General features: G+C 46.9%; 1 long non-coding RNA gene across 1 annotated transcript; it reads left to right on the forward strand.

The window, feature by feature from the left end:
- The first annotated feature begins 6,391 nt into the window (after window positions 1-6,391).
- Window positions 6,392-7,153, forward strand: LOC144790987 (uncharacterized). The gene is made up of 4 exons (XR_013602265.1): window positions 6,392-6,430; window positions 6,515-6,603; window positions 6,687-6,739; window positions 7,022-7,153. It is a non-coding gene; the product is annotated as an uncharacterized LOC144790987 (long non-coding RNA).
- The last annotated feature ends 14,453 nt before the right edge of the window (window positions 7,154-21,606 follow it).

A 21,606-nucleotide genomic window follows, 5' to 3' on the forward strand; every position in this document is an offset into this window, starting at 1 on the left:
GAGAGTAGTGACTGTAGTAGAGAGTGTGTAGTAGTGTGTAGTAGAGAGTAGTGACTGTAGTAGAGTGTGTAGTACAGTGTGTAGTAGAGAGTAGTGACTGTAGTAGATAGTGTGTAGTAGAGAGTGTCTAGTATAGAGTGTGTCGAAGAGAGTAGTGGCTGTAGTAGTGAGTGTGTAGTGAGTGTGTAGTAGAGAGTAGTGACTGTAGTAGAGAGTGGGTAGTAGTGTGTAGTAGAGAGTAGTGACTGTAGTAGAGTGTGTAGTACAGTGTGTAGTAGAGAGTAGCGACTGTAGTAGAGAGTGTGTAGTAGAGTGTGTAGTAGAGAGTGTGTAGTAGAGTGTGTAGTAGAGAGTAGAGTGCGTAGCAGAGAGTAGTGACTGTAGTAGAGAGTGTGTAGTAGAGTGTGTAGTAGAGAGTGTGTAGTAGAGTGTAGTAGAGAGTAGAGTGCGTAGCAGAGAGTAGTGACTGTAGTAGAGAGTGTGTAGCAGAATGTGTAGTAGAGAGTAGTGACTGTAGTAGGGAGTGTGTAGTAGAGAGTAGTGACTGTAGTAGAGAGTGTGTAGTAGAGAGTGTGTAGTAGAGTGTGTGCAGTGATTTGAGTTTTACATCAAATTAAAAACGGGAACGGAACAAACTCATCCTATACATTATTGTGGTAGGTGCCCACGCATATAGGGTTAAATGATGCGTTAGATGCCACAGGTCCCACCAACACGCTTCCTTTATGATAGGAGAATGCCCAACATCGCGGAGATTTGCTCTCTGCTCTTCCCGGATATTTGTATTTTCAAATGTATAATGTTATCCTGCTAAACGAAGACGATGCTCAAACTATAAAAGAAGAGGGTTTCACAGATATGTTAGTCCTTCCGGGCAAACGAAATGACCCAAAGAAAGATCAAGTGACAGTTTAGAGCTCCAAGTGAGTCTTAATAAAATCAGTGTCTGGAACGCATAGCATCAAAAAACGAGCGGGGCATCAAACTGCAGTGTCATTCAATCAAAGCTTCAAGGCTTCTGAGCGCTAGCCGAGAATAATTTTTTGTGAAGCACTAATCACTGTGGAAGGTGCCCCTGCTATCCCAGATGTGAGAAGTCAGTCTGATATGAAAATAAGCAGTATTTGGAATGAATGTATTTGGCAGGGGTAAGGTGGGGCGGCGCAAGACCGTACTGACGAGTGAACAGGAGCCATTTTGTACCGAGTGATTCTGCCTGTGTGCATGTAGACAAACCAGGCAGCAGCATGAGCATGTGATTCGGTAAAATAACAAGCATTTACAATGCAATGGTTTTGCCTTTGTTAAAGTTAGAGCTATTGGCATTGCTCTTGACACTCTGAAGCTCCACTCTGCATTCTGAAGCTCCACTCTGCACTCTGAAGCTCCACTCTGCACTCTGAAGCTCCACTCTGCACTCTGAAGCTCCACTCTGAAGCTCCACTCTGAAGCTCCACTCTGAAGCTCCACTCTGAAGCTGCACTCTGAAGCTGCACTATGAAGCTCCACTCTGCACTCTGAAGCTCCACTCTGAATCTGCACTCTGAATCTGCACTCTGCACTCTGAAGCTCCACTCTGAAGCTCCACTCTGAAGCTCCACTCTGAAGCTCCACTCTGAAGCTCCACTCTGAAGCTCCACTCTGAAGCTCCACTCTGAAGCTCCACTCTGCACTCTGAAGCTCCACTCTGAAGCTCCACTCTGAAGCTCCACTCTGAAGCTCCACTCTGAAGCTCCACTCTGAAGCTCCACTCTGAAGCTCCACTCTGAAGCTCCACTCTGAAGCTCCACTCTGAAGCACCACTCTGAAGCTCCACTCTGAAGCTCCACTCTGAAGCTCCACTCTGAAGCTCCACTCTGAAGCTCCACTCTGCACTCTGAAGCTCCACTCTGAAGCTCCACTCTGCACTCTGAAGCTCCACTCTGAATCTGCACTCTGAAGCTCCACTCTGCACTCTGAAGCTCCACTCTGAATCTGCACTCTGAAGCTCCACTCTGAATCTGCACTCTGAAGCTCCACTCTGCACTCTGAAGCTCCGCTCTGAAGCTCCACTCTGCACTCTGAAGCTCCGCTCTGAAGCTCCACTCTGCACTCTGAAGCTCCACTCTGAAGCTGCGCTCTGAAGCTCCACTCTGAAGCTCCACTCTGAAGCTCCACTCTGAAGCTCCACTCTGAAGCTCCACTCTGAAGCTCCACTCTGAAGCTCCACTCTGAAGCTCCACTCTGAAGCTCCACTCTGAAGCTCCACTCTGCACTCTGAAGCTCCACTCTGAAGCTCCACTCTGCACTCTGAAGCTCCACTCTGAAGCTCCACTCTGCACTCTGAAGCTCCACTCTGAAGCTCCACTCTGCACTCTGAAGCTCCACTCTGAAGCTCCACTCTGCACTCTGAAGCTCCACTCTGAAGCTCCACTCTGCACTCTGAAGCTCCACTCTGAAGCTCCGCTCTGAAGCTCCACTTTGAAGCTCCGCTCTGAAGCTCCGCTCTGAAGCTCCGCTCTGAAGCTCCGCTCTGAAGCTCCACTCTGAAGCTCCACTCTGAAGCTCCACTCTGAAGCTCCACTCTGAAGCTCCACTCTGCACTCTGAAGCTCCACTCTGAAGCTCCACTCTGCAGTCTGAAGCTCCACTCTGAATCTGCACTCTGAATCTGCACTCTGAAGCTCCACTCTGCACTCTGAAGCTCCACTCTGAAGCTCCACTCTGCACTCTGAAGCTCCACTCTGAAGCTCCACTCTGCACTCTGAAGCTCCACTCTGAAGCTCCACTCTGCACTCTGAAGCTCCACTCTGCACTCTGAAGCTCCACTCTGCACTCTGAAGCTCCACTCTGCACTCTGAAGCTCCACTCTGCACAATGAAGCTCCACTCTGCACTCTGAAGCTCCACTCTGCACTCTGAAGCTCCACTCTGAAGCTCCACTCTGCACTCTGAAGCTCCACTCTGAAGCTCCACTCTGCACTCTGAAGCTCCACTCTGAAGCTCCACTCTGCACTCTGAAGCTCCACTCTGAAGCTCCACTCTGAAGCTCCACTCTGAAGCTCCACTCTGAAGCTCCACTCTGAAGCTCCACTCTGAAGCTCCACTCTGCACTCTGAAGCTCCACTCTGAAGCTCCACTCTGCACTCTGAAGCTCCACTCTGAAGCTCCACTCTGCACTCTGAAGCTCCACTCTGAAGCTCCACTCTGCACTCTGAAGCTCCACTCTGAAGCTCCACTCTGAAGCTCCACTCTGAAGCTCCACTCTGAAGCTCCACTCTGAAGCTCCACTCTGAAGCTCCACTCTGAAGCTCCACTCTGCACTCTGAAGCTCCACTCTGAAGCTCCACTCTGCACTCTGAAGCTCCACTCTGCACTCTGAAGCTCCACTCTGAAGCTCCACTCTGCACTCTGAAGCTCCACTCTGAAGCTCCACTCTGCACTCTGAAGCTCCACTCTGAAGCTCCACTCTGCACTCTGAAGCTCCACTCTGAAGCTCCACTCTGAAGCTCCACTCTGAAGCTCCACTCTGAAGCTCCACTCTGAAGCTCCACTCTGAAGCTCCACTCTGAAGCTCCACTCTGCACTCTGAAGCTCCACTCTGAAGCTCCACTCTGCACTCTGAAGCTCCACTCTGAAGCTCCACTCTGCACTCTGAAGCTCCACTCTGAAGCTCCACTCTGCACTCTGAAGCTCCACTCTGAAGCTCCACTCTGAAGCTCCACTCTGAAGCTCCACTCTGAAGCTCCACTCTGAAGCTCCACTCGGAAGCTCCACTCGGAAGCTCCACTCGGAAGCTCCACTCGGAAGCTCCACTCTGAAGCTCCACTCTGAAGCTCCACTCTGCACTCTGAAGCTCCACTCTGCACTCTGAAGCTCCACTCTGCACTCTGAAGCTCCACTCTGCACTCTGAAGCTCCACTCTGCACTCTGAAGCTCCACTCTGCACTCTGAAGCTCCACTCTGCACTCTGAAGCTCCACTCTGAAGCTCCACTCTGCACTCTGAAGCTCCACTCGGAAGCTCCACTCTGAAGCTCCACTCTGAAGCTCCACTCTGAAGCTCCACTCTGAAGCTCCACTCTGAAGCTCCACTCTGAAGCTCCACTCTGAAGCTCCACTCTGCACTCTGAAGCTCCACTCTGAAGCTCCACTCTGCACTCTGAAGCTCCACTCTGAAGCTCCACTCTGCACTCTGAAGCTCCACTCGGAAGCTCCACTCTGAAGCTCCACTCTGAAGCTCCACTCTGAAGCTCCACTCTGAAGCTCCACTCTGCACTCTGAAGCTCCACTCTGAAGCTCCACTCTGAAGCTCCACTCTGAAGCTCCACTCTGCACTCTGAAGCTCCACTCTGAAGCTCCACTCTGCACTCTGAAGCTCCACTCTGAAGCTCCACTCTGCACTCTGAAGCTCCACTCGGAAGCTCCACTCTGAAGCTCCACTCGGAAGCTCCACTCGGAAGCTCCACTCGGAAGCTCCACTCGGAAGCTCCACTCTGAAGCTCCACTCGGAAGCTCCACTCGGAAGGGGCAAAGATCGGAGCATCACGGAACTAAAACAAATATAAACAAGGCAGTGAGTGCAGCACCGCCTTAGCAGTGGGATAGCAGCCTTGATAACATCGGAGCAGCCCCTGCGCCCGGCCTCAAAACAATAAAGGCAACTCTAGAATGCAGATTTACCTGTATCCCGCAAGTGATGTACGCAGATGGGAAAGAAACAAATAGCAACCTTGGAGAGCTGGCGGGGCAGGCAAACACAGCATCGGGAGACGCAATATAAATAAAATAACAGCTAGTATCAAATTATACAAAAGCCCAACGTAACGAATTGCTCAAAAAAGTCAAACATCATGTGTACATGAAGACGCAATATAAATAAAAAAAAAAAAACAGCCACCAACAGATTAAAGAAAAGCCCCTCCATAGCGGATCGGTAAATAAACTCCAAACGCATCTGTTTATGCAGCATCACACAACCCACATGCCCGTAATATTAAACAAAAAAGTCCAGAGGCAATAATTATCAAGAAATAAAGATTATTTCAAAGTTACCTTGGCGGGGCTTGCTGGGCTTGCTTGTGTGCTTCCCAGAGAGACAGGAGATTGGGAAACGCGCGCGCGCGGCCGGCGCCGATCGCTTTCCAGAGCGTGCGCGTGACATCTCCTGTCTCCTGGGAAGCATAGCCGATGACTATAGTATCGCGCCTGCGCGATGCGCATATGGCTTCGCCATATGCATCGCAGGCGCGAGACCTAAAAAAGTACCCATGCAGGCTCACTGATCTGGACTACTCAAAGTGCTTGATACCCATATCGTTAATAAAGTGAAACCTTTAACACTATAAACTCCTGCAACTTTGTATAAGATCCTCATGATGTCTAAAATCCTCCCTAGACCTCTGGTGAAGGTATGTTGCAAAACTGCTCAGGGTCACTGCTCAAATTTATCTTAGGCATTGTTATGGTCTCATGGTGGCTCGAGTGCTCATGATTATTAAACACCAATTGATTCATATGTCAACAGAATCACACTAAAAAGACAAAGAAATTAACAGTTCATTTGTACATATCTGATCATAAAAAACACAACATTTCCAGTTTGTCATTAAGACCACATGGTTCAAGCGTATTCAAATGGCGGATCCAATAGGTTTCTCGTTGAGATAATTGGCGATTGGTGTAAGCATGTAACCTTTCATCAATACTTTCCAACACTGTAAATCTTAATTGTGGTATGGTATGCTGTCTGTCTTTCCAATGCATGGCTAAATTTGACTTGGGGTTACAATTCCTAATCATGCTTTTGTGTTCCGTTACATGGACTTTTACCTTCCTTGTGGTTTTGCCCACGTATACCAGCCCACAGGGGCATTTAATAGCATACACTACCATGCTCGTGTTGCAATCTGATGTGTGCCTCAACTTAATTTGTTTGCCTGTTTGCGGGTGTGGGAAAACGTCCCCTACTATGACATTACCACAGTGGCTGCAATTGTGGCATTTTACCATCCCTCTGTGCTGAATTGTACCCCGTTGCTTGTGTGGTTGTTTCAGTATTTCTTTTAAGTTCTTCGATCTGGTGTGCGAAAATATGGGTTTGCCTGTGTACACTGTTTTAAAATCCGGCTCCTGTTCTATGACCTCCCATCTGTTAAGGATACTCTTCTTAATTGCTCTTGCTGCTGTTGAGTGTTTGATGACAAACACCTCCCTTTTCAGGGGTTCCTTGCTAGTTTTAACCAGTAATTCTTATCTGTCTTTAAGACCAGCTTTATGCATAGCTTTCTCTAGGATCTCATCCGGATACCCTCTGTCTCTGTATGCCTGTGCCATAATTTCCATCTCTTGAAAGCCTTGTGTTTCACAAGGGGAGTGACCACCAATGTAGTGGCAGGAAGTTCGGAGTATGGTGACGAGACGTGTTGATTCCGGCTCGAGCGCATTGGAGTTTGGTGAGCGCGAGTACTTGTAGGGCGGCAGAAAGAGATATGCGGCATGTAGAACAGATCGTCATTTGACTGTATGGTTGTTTACAGAATTGGAAGGCGAGCTGACATGAGCGTGCAGGAAATGGTATCGCGTTAATGCAGCAAGAGATTAGAGGGCTTTCCCGGCGGCTATACAGGTAGGCAGATGCCTGAAGGCAAGTCATTTCGTGAGTGAAGGCAGGAAAACTGGGTACTGATGCAATATCGTTTTCTTATACAGTGATTCTTGAATAATGAACCAACAAGAGGAAAACACGTGTCTTAAAAGTCCAGGTATGATGTTTTAGAGTTCTAACACGGGTAAAGGCATGGAAGTGCATGACAGGCAGTGGGCACGTTATTGACACTGTGCAGAATGGCATGCAGGGCGCACATGATGTTTGTTGCATGGTAGGAGCACAGTCATGGTAGCATCGATTCTCATTCGATTCACTTTTAATTCATCTCTTGACAAACTCACACAGTGATAGCATGAACACGGGGTTGGTCGTGGACATCCCACACTGCAAGTAGTTATGATAGTACAATTTAAGTTTTTGTTGGTTTCAATTGCAGTATTCCCCTGACGAAGGTATTTAATACCGAAATGCATTGGGAAACACTGGATATGATGTTGTGAAGAATACATATATGTACATGACGTAATGTGCAACAAGATCAAGAAAGAAGCGTGTTATTAAAAGACGACGTCTTCCAGAAACAGAACTTTTTTGATTCATTTTGTGGCTGGAACAAACTGTTTAATGGACATTCAGTCTGTAAATTTGAGTTTAAGTTTGTATTAAGGAAGAATGCACAGAGAATATTATGTTTGAGTAAATGCACCCTTGAGGGGCGTGTGACAAGTGCGCCATTTTCAAACAGGAGCTGTTTGTTTGCATAGTTTGTCACTGACGAGAGCCGGTCAGTTTGAGTGGCAGCACCATTTTCAATTGGTAACTTAGGAGGAATTTGAGACTTAGAGTTTTCATACACTCAAGAGTGCAGGGTGTCGCATCTTTTTGTGATGTTCCTATGTGCCATGTATCATGCTCGAATCCCTGCTTTTCTCCTGCCATGTTGCTCTGCTGTATACACCTGTACTAACTGAATTAAGCGCCACAGTGTTATTGCTCTGTATCGCACTGCCAAACCCTTTTTATGTTCTTTGCCATTGGTAACCCCTTCATTTTACATACCTTCACAATTCGGCTTGACTCACAACGTTTTTTGAGTCTGCATTACTCTCAGGAATGCTAAAAATGTAAGCGTGCCCAGCTGAGATCGAATTCAAATAACCAGAATTTTCGATGATGCATGAAGAGACTTATAAACGTAAAATACAAGTGCTGGGTTAATCACGATGGGGCCAGTAACACTTGTGACTGGCCCCATGCAGATTAGAATTAATGATGGAACACCTCAGTTGCGGCTAGCATTTAGAAGATATAATGGGACACGATGGTGCCAAACTCACCATATATGCTGCCATTCTCCCCGGCGTTCCACGAGTAGGAATTGAAAGACTTCCTTCCTGCTTGTTGGAACACAAATCCAACCAGTCCTAGTGCTGCAGTCATCAGGGTGAGAGCAGCTCTAGGATTGGTAGGAGCAGGCTAACCCAGTGCTCATTTTGAGGTTGGGGGCCTGTGCCAGCATTGCTGGGTCTACAGTGCGCTTAGCGATCTGGCCATAGTTAGCCTTCTGGCCAACTCGACATGCGCACTGATAGGGGCAGCAATAATCCTGCAATAGCAGGATTCAGCCCAAACCCCCTGCCTTACACTTGCGCTGTACACAGCGGGAGCTGGTGGCAATGCCATTTTATTGTTTGTGTGCTTGCATGGTGTGCTGGCAGCGGGTGGAGTGACACTACTCGGCTCTTGTTGACGATCCGCCACTGAACACCTTTCATTCTCCTGAGAATTTCAACTGCTAAAAGCAGGCAAAATATCCATGTGAAAATCTGTGTGGAAATGGGATAAAGATAGGAATTGGTTTGGCAACAGCAATGTGATTCGTAAATGTTATTCCCTCACCCTTATCCCATTTTGCCCCAAAAATCAGTTTCCTTTCCAATCTGATTACGCTGGCGGAAGGCCCTTATAACTAGTTATGACAACACAGCTGATCTGAAGCTGGTTACAACTGTGATTGTGTATTTTAGAACCCTCTCTACTGTGAATTACTGGTTAGACTCCTGCGGCCTCAATGTTATGTTATGTTATACATTTTATAGATTGTGCAGCAGCCCCAGCGAAGGGGCGTCCCAGCGCTAAAAATGCAAACTGATATAGGCAACGCAGGAGTTGCACAGAACAACTGACTATGCAGTAAAGAGATAGGTTTTAACGGCTTTGCGGAATAGCTCATGGTTTTAAATACTTCTGGTACTCACACCCGGACTCTCTTTACCCGGGGGACAACCGCCAGGTGCTGGCCCATAGAACACAGCTGGCGAGTGGGTATGTAGGGCATAAGAAGATTAGCCAGAATGTAAGTAGATTGAAGATTCAAAATTCTATGGGCGATACAAAGAGTTTTAAACTCGATGCGTTTCTCCATCCTTAAGACACCTAAAGTAACGGCAACGGGTATATGGTAGCAACACACTAACACCCCAGTATCCCAGCACCCCAAGATTACCTGGTCCAGGACTTAGAGTTACCCAGGTGTTTCAAAGCTTGGACGAAGTCAATCAACAAGATCTCAATAAGAACAACAAGAACAGGCAAAGCAACTACAACCAAGCAAGTCGCTCCGCTCAGGGGGGACAAAAAAAAACACAAAAAAAAACCTGAATTAAAAACTTGCGTAAGTGTACGCAAATAGTCCACTATGAGATCAGGGAAAATTAGGGGGGCACCAGGCGACCAGCATCAGAAACCTGAAAAGGAGGGAGAGTAGGGAGAAGACCTATCAGAGGCCCAAACAGAGGACCAATTAGAATTGGAAAGTTTCAGTAAGCTAAGGGATATGGAGCAGGAACAGAATTCGGAATCAGACTACGATCAAGAAAAAAATACGAGGAGCAAAATAGAAAAGGATAATATTCAACTAGACAACTATACCCCCATTCCCGTCACTTGCTCTCCCATCAAAACCAACACCAAAAGCAATAAGCGGGCTCTCATTACTGATTTTTTAAAAGTATGTCTTAGCTTATTCCCAGGGAAGCAAAAGGCGCATAAAGTAGCCAAGGAAGCAAAGGAGGCAAAGGAGGCAAAAGAAGCCAAGAAGTATAAGTACAAGGGGGGCACCGCGGACAATGAGACACACAAGGACAGTGCCAGCAAGTCAACAAATATAGAAGACACAGAACAAAAGGGCCTTAAGCTGTCTGTATCAGAGGACGCAAGTTGCACCAACTTCATTCAGAGGCCACTATTCGCTCATCATGGACTCCATCAACAGGCCATCCAGGCTGTTGTCCACAACGAACAGGGATTTAATTGGGAGTCTGCACTTACACCCAAACAACGGACCTGCCATGCCCAAACAAATCAACTAAGGCAACAAAACCAACAACTCCAAACAGTCTAACAAACTGCTCAGCAGTATAGTGAAGAGCAGAGCCTGGAGGATAACCTGGTGCTCAGGCAGGACAGCATTGACAGCTCCTGTGCAATACTAAACATATCTGCAGACCCACAGCTTGGTCAACCACTAGTTCAGCTTTTGGGCCAAACAACCAACATACAGGAACATCTCTCCACTAATCTGAAACCACCAATGAAGCAACTTCAAATAGCGCATCAGATGACGCAGATGCCATTTCAAAGCAAGACAAACGGATCCCCGCTCAAAACCTCCCATGAGACTGAACAATTCAGTCCAGTTAGCTACCTAGAAGCCCAAAAATCACCCGCACCACGACGACGCATGAATAAACAAGAGGGACAATACCTCACAGGACAACAAGAAGACCCATCAACAGGACCATTTTGGGATCAGCTACTAGGCACTCTGAAAACGATTGGATCAGCCGCAACCTACCACGCTGATAAGCTGGATACTCAAGTCGAGCTATTAAACGTATTAGCCTTATACGTGCAGGGAATAGACCAAAAATTACATGACTTAAATGCTATGATAACAAAGGTACAACAAGCACAGGATATCATATAGTACACGTGCCACTGCCACCAAATAATTGACAAGCTTGCATCTGTCCCGACCATAATGTCAGAGTTGCTTGGGACAGTCAGGGAAACACAATTAAATTCCACAACTTCTACGGAAGGAGACCTCAAGGAGGCAGATAGAACTAACAAGGATACCCTTACCATCAATATTAAACCATTAAAAGAGGAAATCAATTTTCAAGAAAGCAAATGTAGAAATTCCCCAGTCATTGAGAAAGACTGGGAACGATCAGAGGAACATCCGCATTTAGAAAGCTCATCACCATTTCTGAATCAAAGTATTTCATCGAAGGTACTTGTACAAAGCAAGGAACAAAAAAGCTTGGAAAAACCCCTCTCAAAAAGGGAACGCAAACGCTTGAGGAAAGCAAGAAAAAGTAAAACAAATAAAGTCACTCCACAAGCACTCAGCATGCCGAATCATAAAATCTTGGCAACAAAAGATACAGCGGCCTCAAGAAACCACGATGGCAAAAATAAAACAAAAAAGGGAAACTTGTCAACAAATAAAATATACGACATATTCAAGTCGTCGGTCGAGAAGGAAAATGATAATGCCAAAAACAAAGAAATCGCAAAATCAGATATAATTCAAACTTCTCAGAACCCAAATATAAAGAAAAATGAAATTGATACACAGGATATAGCAATAAGTGGGAAAGGAGAGACACAGACAAGAAATCATAAAAATGAAACTCAAAACAATTTACAGTTCCAGAGCACTAGAGAGCCCTTTGAAAACACACAACAAGACCAAGGCAAACCTGTCCAGCACGCTGAAACACATCGACAAGATCCAACAGAAGTATTACTGGGGAGCCTGATCGATTATAACAAAAAACAATCGCCCACGGCTCAAAGTCAGATAGAACTGATTCCACATTATAAATCGAGAGGAACTCACGACATACTAAATCGAAGTGCAATATTAAAACTATTCAAATCTCTACCTGCCCTGAGACATATAACATCCAGCGACCTGGAAAGAATTGAATTCAAACCTAATCTTAACCAAATAGGGGCCGAAATAACAACAGCCAACTGGATAAACTATTCAGTCACCGAACAGATCTTGAGGCACAAGGAGGTATTTGCAGCATGGAGTATAGAACTAAAAGAGGTGGAACTCCCTCGTTACCCGAGTCCCCTACAACACCCCCATTGCATAGAGGGCATAAAAGGAACAAAAGGCCCAGAGACTCATGATCAAATAAAGGATGACGTTAAATTCACAAGACAAATCACAATTACAATTTCACACCCAGACACAGTTAAAAAAGAGGACAATCAACATTGGAGATCCCCAAACACACAACAAGGAGCTGCATGAACAAAATCCCCCCAAAAAACAAAAACAATGCAGGACATCAATATCTGCTCCTGGAATGTGAATGGTCTAACCTCAAAAATAGGGGAAATTGATTTCGCTGACTTCATTCTATAGTACGATATACTGCTGTTACAAGAAACCTGGCAGACAACACATACCCCGATTGTAGGTTATAAAGAACACTCAAATCCAGCTAAAAAGGAGTCAGCATACGGAAGAGCCAAGGGTGGTTTATCTATATACATCTCCACAGATATCCCATGGGAAGAAGAAAACATTGACTAAGACTCGAGCTGGATGCAATGTATTAAATTCATAGTCACCATCACTTGCACATTGTTAATTATGAACATCTACGTGCACCCAGCTCATAAGCATAAGGAGAGAGATATCCAACAATTGGCCGCTACTATTAAAACTCTAAAGACAATATGCCCACACGCCAACATAATATTGTCTGGAGATTTCAATATGAACTTGATCGAAGACCAAGAGAAAAACTTACCAAATGTAATAACCGTCAGGAATGACAATAAAACCAGACGTGATACTTCGGGCAAGAAATGCGCCGCATTATTGGACAAACAATCATTATACACTTTAAATGGTCGAGGTCCACACGACAGCCCGGCAGCTTTCACAAGAGTGACGGCAAAATCAAGAGCAACCATTGATTTCACCTTAGTAGATCCAGATCTTTTCCCCTGCATCACAAATTTTCAAATAATAGATAGGGTAGATAGTGACCACTATCCCCAATCTTTTACAGAGAAAAGTCTCGGCCATCAAGAGCCCTGACACAATTCACTCAATTGTACAAATTAAATCGGCTAATATGGAACGAAAACACGGTAGACTAAATCATGGAGTTTTGCTCAGCTTTCTTGGCCACTACTGGCGCAAAACCATTGGGGGTAGAGGCCTGGGAGTCCTTAATTAACAGCTTGAACAGAAAGTTTTTACATAGCCCCAAAAACCAAAAAGCTGCCAGGATCAGCGCGTCAGAATGGTACACTAATGCTCTAAGGATAAAAACCAAAAACTAAACAAAGCTTTGAGACAAATGCGGACTCACGGTCAACAACCTTCCAGGGAGGTCCTGATAACAATTAAACAAATGAAAAGGGACCTAAAAAAAGAGATCCAGGACTCTAAACGTATATATAATGAGCAGTTTTGGACAAAAATGCTCCACGTGAGTCAACAAAAAAATTCCATGCAGTTCTGGCCCCAAATTAATGTTTTATCCAACGGAATAAATCGGCATTACAACTCCGACATAACCGAGCACGTATGGCGAGCTCACATAGAAGCTACATATAATCCCCAGACAGCCCCTAGAGTCACCTCTGAAAATTAAACATGGAAGGCGACACAACCAAACCACAGTACCTCCAGTGATACCCCAATTAGAGAGCAGAGGAAGGCAGAGACACTGAAACCAACCTTACAGGCCCTAGATCACACAACATGCAATCAGAACCTGAAACATCACAGTAATTCACAATACAAACAAATGGAAGGAAAATTTCAGCAAGACCATCCTGAAACATCAGGGTCTGATCAATCAACCGTCAATAGCCAGATCACACAAAAACAAGTATTGAATATTATAAAAAAAACAGAGATCAGATGGGGCGCCGGGACCAAATGGTCTGCCCAACGTCCTATTCAAAAAAGCCTTAGCATTTTGGTCTAACCATCTAGCCACACTGTTTGCTAATATTTCGGAATCCCATACTATCCCAGACTATTGGCGAGGAAGCATATAGCATCCAATACTTAAATCAGGGGCTCGCGCAAATCCCTTAAATTACAGGTTAATAGCCCTCATAGATGTTGAGGCAAAAATGTATGCTGCAAACTTGTTGAAAGATCTAGAGGATTGGGTAGATAACATTAAACCAATCCCCAATACACAGACAGGCTTTCGAGCCGGAATGGGCACTTTAGCAAACATATCCGCCGTTACACTCTTGGCTAATCAATCTGTTGCCAATTCAAAAGTTTTGTATGCGTGTTTCATTGATCTCAAGGCTGCCTTCGATAAGGTCCCTAGACAAGCCTTCTGGGCAAAAATGGAATCCTGGGGTGCACCCACAACCCTATTGAATGCTATAATGAATCTCTATTCAAAAACATGGGTACAAATAAAAATGGGAGATGGTCAAAATCTAACAAATAAAATTACCACCACCAATGGCTTAAAACAGGGGTGCGTTTTAGCCCCCTGTTTATTTAATATATATACAGCCAATCTAGATTATAACCTACGTTCAACATTAGGTGTTCCTCCAAAACTGGGGAATGTGCGAATAGTAAGTTTGCAATATGCAGATGACATTGTGCTGCTCTCCCAAACGCCTTGTGGCCTTCAACGTCTAATAAACAAATTAGTAGAATACACAGACCTAAACCAACTACATATAAACTTTAAAAAAACAAAGGTCATGTGTTTTTCAAGCCCACATAAAAAAATACCAAAAATCTCTTGGCCGATCAACAGTAATTGCCTGGACCGCGAGGGGACATACAAGTATCTGGGATTAATTTTGGATCGCCACCTTAATTATAAGCAACACCAAGAACAGCGGAAAATAAAAGCTAAACAGCTATTATTTGCATTCAAAACCTTGCAAAAAAAACTCAGTGACTGTTCAACCACCCACTTATTAAAGGTCGTGGCATCAAAATTCTTACCTTCAATCACATACGGCTCCGAACTCTTAAATACAAAAGACGCAAAATCTCTGAACATCGCCCAAACCAGTCTCTTCAAAAAATTGTTTAACATTTCGCACCATATCTCTCAAGCCCGGATCAGACTTGAATTTGGGTTAAAAAATCAGACCATGTCAAGACAAGGAGCTCTGGTTAAATATTACTGGAGAATGCGGGCAGCAGAGGATGACTCTCTGGCACATTATTGTTGGCTGGAGGTCGAAAAGCAATCCAAATCGAGTAATTCAGTTTATTCATTCTTAAAGAAATCGATTGAGGCTTTAAAGTTAGAGGAAGCATGGCACACAATATCATCCTACCCGGAGTTTAAACAATTAGTCAACAAAACAGTTAATCAAATGTCTCAAGAACAGGATAAAGCTGCTTAGACTACGAAAACCAATGCATGGATGGTGCTGCCAACATATAAAAACCTAAAGCCCCAACCATACCTTTTGGAACACTTCGCAAATCGAATGAAACAGCAACTGATCTTACTGAGACTGGGACTGTACCCAACTAAAGATCCAACTCCAAAATGGAAACGCACCTGGCTCTCAACGGACTGCCGCCTCTGCGGACAAGGAGACAAATCAGTGCTCCACTTACTTTGTATTTGCCCGGTATTATCATCTAAACGGAAAGAACTGTTGTGGCCGTTAATGAAAAAAGAGCAGATAAGGACCTGTAGATCCGCAGTAATAAAATGTTTAGGAGGGTGCACTGTGCAACTGGCATGTAAATCATTAAAGTTTTTAAATCTAGCTGCAAACGCACTAGAAAAGAAAGACACAGAACTTGAACTTGAAAAAGCTTAGACAATTATCCCGAAGCCAGTATAAGAATCAGACATATCATAGCCAGAATAACTCCTACAAGACTAAATGCACCAATTGCACTGTTTCTCTCTGTTTTATCAATCAAAAAATGTTTTAAATGAGAAGTTTATTAACTAACTTGTGTTTTACTCATGAATTTTACGCCACATGTGTTTTTGTGTTTTAGTGGTTAAGCCGCTCTTTTTATGATTCAAACGAAATCAAATAAAGTACATTACCACTCCACCGGTAACCAATGCAGTCTGCGGATAGACTCAGTTGTGGGAGAAGTTCTCGGCAGGCCGAGGAGTGTCTGGACTGCAGCGTTTTGCGCCCTTTCTAGGCAGAGAATCTCAGCTCTATTGGCCCCAAGGTATAGGGAGCTGGCATAGTCTAGCCTGGATAGTATTGTAGCCTGGACGATCACCTGACGAATGATGGGATCAAAAAATCCCAATAGTGGTTTCAGGCCACGTAGGAGCCCAAAACAGATCCCAGCTACAGCTTTAGGTTGGGTCTGAAAAGTAAGAGCAGAGTCTACCCATACTCCCAGATTTTTGACTGTCTGTTTAGGTACAGGCGGAAGGCCCAGGGTGGATGGCCATCAACACTCACTCCACAGTTGAGTATCTTTCCCCACCAACAGGATCTCAGATTTACTAGCATTCAGTTGAAGGCTATTGGCGGTCATCCTGTCTGCAATGCTGTTAGATCTTCCTTGAACTTAAGCACGTCCTGCGCTTAGTCATCAGATAGTGCAACCACCAACTGTATATCATCTGAATAGGATACCACAGTTAATCCTCTGCTCCTGTCTACTGCTGCTAAGGGTTGAATGTAGATGTTAAATAGGGTTGGGCTCAGAGCCAACCTCTGAGGAACTCCTTGGTGGGCAGCATGTACCTGGGAGCAGAAGGGGGGGGGACAGACACTTGGAAGTTTCTTTCCGATAGAAAGGATGCTAACCGGCCCAGGGCAGGACCTCCAATACCGATATCCTCCAAGCTCTGCAGCAAGATCTGTAGACACTGTGTTGAACGCAGCACTTAGATCTAGTAGGATCAGAGCTGAAGTGCGACCGACATCTAACATGCCTCTTAGAAGTTCTGTCACAGCCAAAAGGGTGGTTTCAGTGCTGTGACGTGGGCAAAAGCCATTCTGGGAATGGTCAAGCAGATTTTTATCTTCGATGGACTTCGTGAGTATAGAGTTTGTGTAAGCTTCAGGGATCTTAGAAACCAACGGAAGGAGAAAGATAGGGTGGAAGTTCTCTGGTTTTGAGGCATCCAGTGTGGGTTTTTTAAGTAAAGGGACCACCTTGGCATGTTTCCAGGTCATGGGGACTACAACAGATGACAGAGATAAGTTGATAAGATTACAAAAAGGGGAGAGAAGCTGAGGTAAGAATCTTTTTAATTGGACCGGTTTGAGATGGTCTGCAGGGAATCCTGATTTAAGTTTTTTGCATATTGTGCTCATCCCTTCTTGAGAGAGCGCCTGGAAAACAGAAAGTGTAGGAATATCGTGGGGCCACAGGGAGGGGCCTTTCCTAAGCTCAGTGTGGAGGAAGGTCCTGTAGATGTTCTCTACCTTCTTAATATAGAAGGCGGCAAGGACTTAACATTGCTGGTTGGAGGAGAGAGGGGCAGCTTTTGGTTGCCCTGAAGATTTAAGATATTTAAGAATGGAAAACATACATTTATCAGAGTTGCTGCTATTTCTGATCTCATCCTCAAAATAGGCTGCTCTTTCCTTCTGAATGGCCCTATGATAGTTCTTAATAGCTACCCGATATTGCATTTTTAAGACTGAATCATAGTCCCGCCTCCACGTTCTTTCCAGGCTTTTCCAGGTTTCCAGGCTGAAGACAGATTTCTATTATACCACGGGCTAGACTGGGTGTTTTCACGGCTCTGGGACCATCTAGCTGGAATGAGAGTATCAAGAGAGTGCGAGAGCCAGTCCGATAGGATGCTCTCAGCCACATAGGGGTTATCAGGAAGGCTGGGTGTGTGCCTTAGGAGGAGGGTACGTAACTGCTCAATGTCGAGTTTATGCCGAGGGTGTTTTAAAACCGATTTATGAGCTGCGCCCTGAAGGGGCTCAACTTCCTGTAGTGCCATGGACACCAGATAGTGGTCGGACCAGCTCATAGGGATAGGCATATTAACTTTGAGAGTGGGTAGGTTGGAAAAGACTGGATCCAATAAATGTCTGGGAAAGTGTCTACAGCCTGGGATGCGCTGGGTAAGTTGAAGGGCGGCAAGATCTGCTAGGAAGTTGCCGATCTCACAGTCTTGACTAGCATCCAAAGGCAAGTTAAGATCTCCGATGATGCTGAAATTGGTCGATATGATAGCCAGTATGCCCGATGCTGCAATAAGCGCATCCCTAAACTCTTTGGAAGGGCCAGGAGGGCGATAAGTCAAGAGCCCAGAAAGTGTGAAATTGGCATTAAAGGAAATCTTGCAGCGAGCACACTCACAACAACCGGGCCTCATTATTAAAAGTGCAGGTATAGCCAGTTATAAAAATAATTGTGATGCTACCACCCCGGACCCCTTTATTGATTGTCGCAATGTTATAACCCTGGGGCAGGGCCAGACCAGGCTCTGCCTCTGTATTGGCAGTGAGCCATATCTCTGTAAGGAAGAGAATATCTGGTGTCACGTCATGGAGTAGATCAAATACATCGGTGAAATGGTTCACTAAGGAGCGGCAGTTCAAGCTAAGGAGCTTGACAGCATGTGAAGGGGGGGGTTAAGAAAGTCACAGCAGCCATGAAGTTGAAACCACACCGCATACAACAAAAGGGACCCTATGCGGGACACACAGTTGGTGAACACAAGGACTGACCCCCTCACTGATGGTGAATAAATGCTTATGTGTCTGCTTCAAGTTCTGGTTAATTCCAAACAGATTACCATGTGTTCTACAAATACATTTGTAAAGCTTGTGCAGAAAAATCCTGCTTGCTGGTGTTTAATACCATTCTAAATTACGAGTATGGCAAGAAAAGTGAAATAAAAACTGCATTATTTTAGTGGCCTAATTGTTATGGTCTTATTCTCTCAATGAATATAGATAAATGGTGCAAGTTTAAATAACGCTGTGGGTTCTTTTTCCATTTTGAAACGGACTGTTGCTTATCCTTTACAGATTACGCCAGGTTTATGTGGGTTCAATTCCCTATTCCGGAAATATTGGCATTATGAATAATAACAATGAAACTTGTAATGTTAATAGTAATATCTGATAGCGACATCTAGCCGCAGATTCCTTAACTTAGAATATCCCCAGGCGTCAGACTGAACCCGAAAAACTTTGTGCAGCAGCAGCTCTGCGCGCCGTGGTGGGGGGGTGGCGCCGTATGGCTCCACCCTGACCTCGTCCATGAACGTGACGTCAGCGGAGCCATATATACCCCGGCGCGTATATATCAGTTTTCTTCTTTTCCGCGTCACAATGCGGATCCTGAAAACCAGCAGTTACTGGCCTAGTTTTGTGCCTTCTTGACACTGCTGGTGTCGTACCGGAATAGTGTGCAATGCCCTCCGGGTTCAAAGCCTGTGAGGCCTGTGCGCGTCGGATGTCTGACACTGACCCGCACCTTATTTGCATGTGGTGCCTTGGTGTGCACACCGACGCCAAACAATGCGGTGACTGTCAACAGATGAAGCTGAAGTCCCCACGGGAATGCCAAATGAAGCTGTTGGCCGCACGGCTGTCCGGCCCAGCCTCTACTTGTCACCACTCTCCCTCTCCAGAGGGGGCCCGTTCCCGAGGCCGCTCCCGCATCCGGCGCCTTAAAAAAGGTAAGCGGAGCCACAAGCGTCCACTGAGGTCCACCTCTCGTAGGCGTGCCACTGGCGCCCACTCCTCTTGTAAGGGGCCAGCTAAGGGCGCCAGAGGTCACCTCCTCCATACCCTCCTTTTCCAGGAGTTGGAGTGACACGCTCCCAAATGGAGGCCTACTCCCGGGTTCTTCAGGCCTACTTCGAGTCCCCCTCTCTCCCTGGCACGCCTTCAGGCCCCACAGAGGTGGAGGGTACTCAGGCCGGGCCCTAGTCAGCGGATCCTTCCCCGACCAGGGCCATGTGCACCGACTCCGACGCCGAGGCGACGACGTTGGGCCGTGGCCCAGACCATCCTGGTCACTCTAGCACACACCGCCAGTCAACGCATAGCCCTGTGTGGCTTCCTGCACGGACGGCGGAAACGGCGTCAGCGACAGGCTCACACCGCCGGTCAAGGCATAGCCCTGTGCGGCTTCCTGCACGGACGGCAGAAGCGGCGTCGGCCTCGGCATCGCTGAGCTTGACGCCGGACTCCACGCCGGGGGCCAACGTTCAAAACCACACCTGGCCCTAAGCCGGATTGCACGTCTGGGGCAACGCTTGATCCGATGCCGGTTGACATCAAAGTAGTGCCTCCAGTGGAGGCCGTTGACCTCCAGTCGACTTTGACACGGCACCCACCGACGCCACTTTCGACGCATCCATCGCCGCCGATGTCCATATGTTCATCAACACTGGCGTCCATGCCTGAAGTTGACCTCCCTCCCGATTCCTCACTTCTGACTCCTCAGGGGTGTCAGGTGACACCGTTATCCGCTGCAGCCCTCTCAGAAGGTGCTACTTCGCCTGGCCAGGGGCCACTAGTGCAGGTCCTTAGTGTTGGATGGCCTTCGGGTTGTTCCCCGGCCCCGCTCTTTATGGCAACTGGGAGGATTAACCTTCAACCGTATCCTACGGATGGCCTCTTGTCCCTTCCTCATCCCAGCATGCCCGGCAGCAAGAAAGCCTCCTGGTTCAACGACGACCTCAGGAACTCCAAGAAAAACTGCTGCACCCCCGAGAAAGCCTGGCGCAAAGACCCGGCCACAGACAACATGGCCGCCCTCAAGCACGCCTTCCGCAAACACCATCAGCTGATCCACACCACCAAGAAGACAGCATTCAAGGAACGACTAGACAACAACGCACACAACAGCAAAGAACTCTTCCGCATCGTCAAAGAGCTCTTTAACCCCAGCGCCGGAAACAACAACATCACTCCCTCGCAAGACCTCTGCGACTCACTCGCCTCGTTCTTCCACAGCAAGATCGCCGACATACACAACAGCTTCGGCGCACAGACCACGCACCCAACCACCGAACCGACGCCCCCCACCACCACCCTCCACGCCTCGACCCCGGTCAGCACCGAAGACACCATCCACACGATGAACACCATCCACTCCGGATCACCAACTGACCCATGCCCCCACCACATCTTCAACAAGGCTGACTCCGTCATCGCACCCCAACTCCAGAACATCATCAACTGCTCCTTCAACACCGCCACCTTCCCGGAGAGCTGAAAACATGCCGAACTCAGCGCCCTCCTGAAGAAACCATCAGCAGACCCCACCGACCTCAAGAATTACCGCCCCATCTCGCTCCTCCCTTTTCCTGCCAAAGTCATCGAGAAGACCGTCAACAGACAGCTTGCCGCCTTCCTCGAGACGAACGGATCCCTCGACCACTCGCAGTCCGGCTTCCGACCAAACCACAGCACCGAGACCACCCTCATCACAGCCACTGACGACATCCGAGCCCTGCTCGACAACGGGGAAACAGCGGCCCTCATCCTCCTGGACCTCTCCGCAGCGTTCGACACTGTCTGCCACCGCACCCTTGTGCAACGCCTCAGCAACGTCGGAATCCAAGACAAGGCACTAGAGTGGATCATCTCGTTCCTCGCCGGAAGAACCCAGAGAGTCCGCCTCCCCCCGTTCAGATCCGAGGCCACCAAAGTCATCTGCGGCGTACCACAAGGATCATCACTCAGCCCCACCCTCTTCAACGTCTACATGAGTCCCCTCACAGCCATCGCACGCCAACACAACCTCAACATCATCTCCTACGCCGGCGACACCCAGCTGATCCTCTCCCTCACCAACGACCCAGCCAACGCCAGAACCAACCTACACGAAGGGATGAAAGACCTAGCCGAGTGGATGATGAACAGCCGCCTGAAGCTGAACTCAGACAAGACGGAAGTCCTCATCCTTGGATCATCACCCTCTGCCTGGGACGACTCCTGGTGGCCCCCTGCCCTGGGCAACGCACCCAAGCCAACGGACCACGCACGCAACCTGGGCTT

The sequence above is a fragment of the Lissotriton helveticus genome, chromosome 11 (genome assembly GCF_964261635.1).
Source record: "Lissotriton helveticus chromosome 11, aLisHel1.1, whole genome shotgun sequence".
NCBI lineage: Eukaryota > Metazoa > Chordata > Amphibia > Caudata > Salamandridae > Lissotriton > Lissotriton helveticus.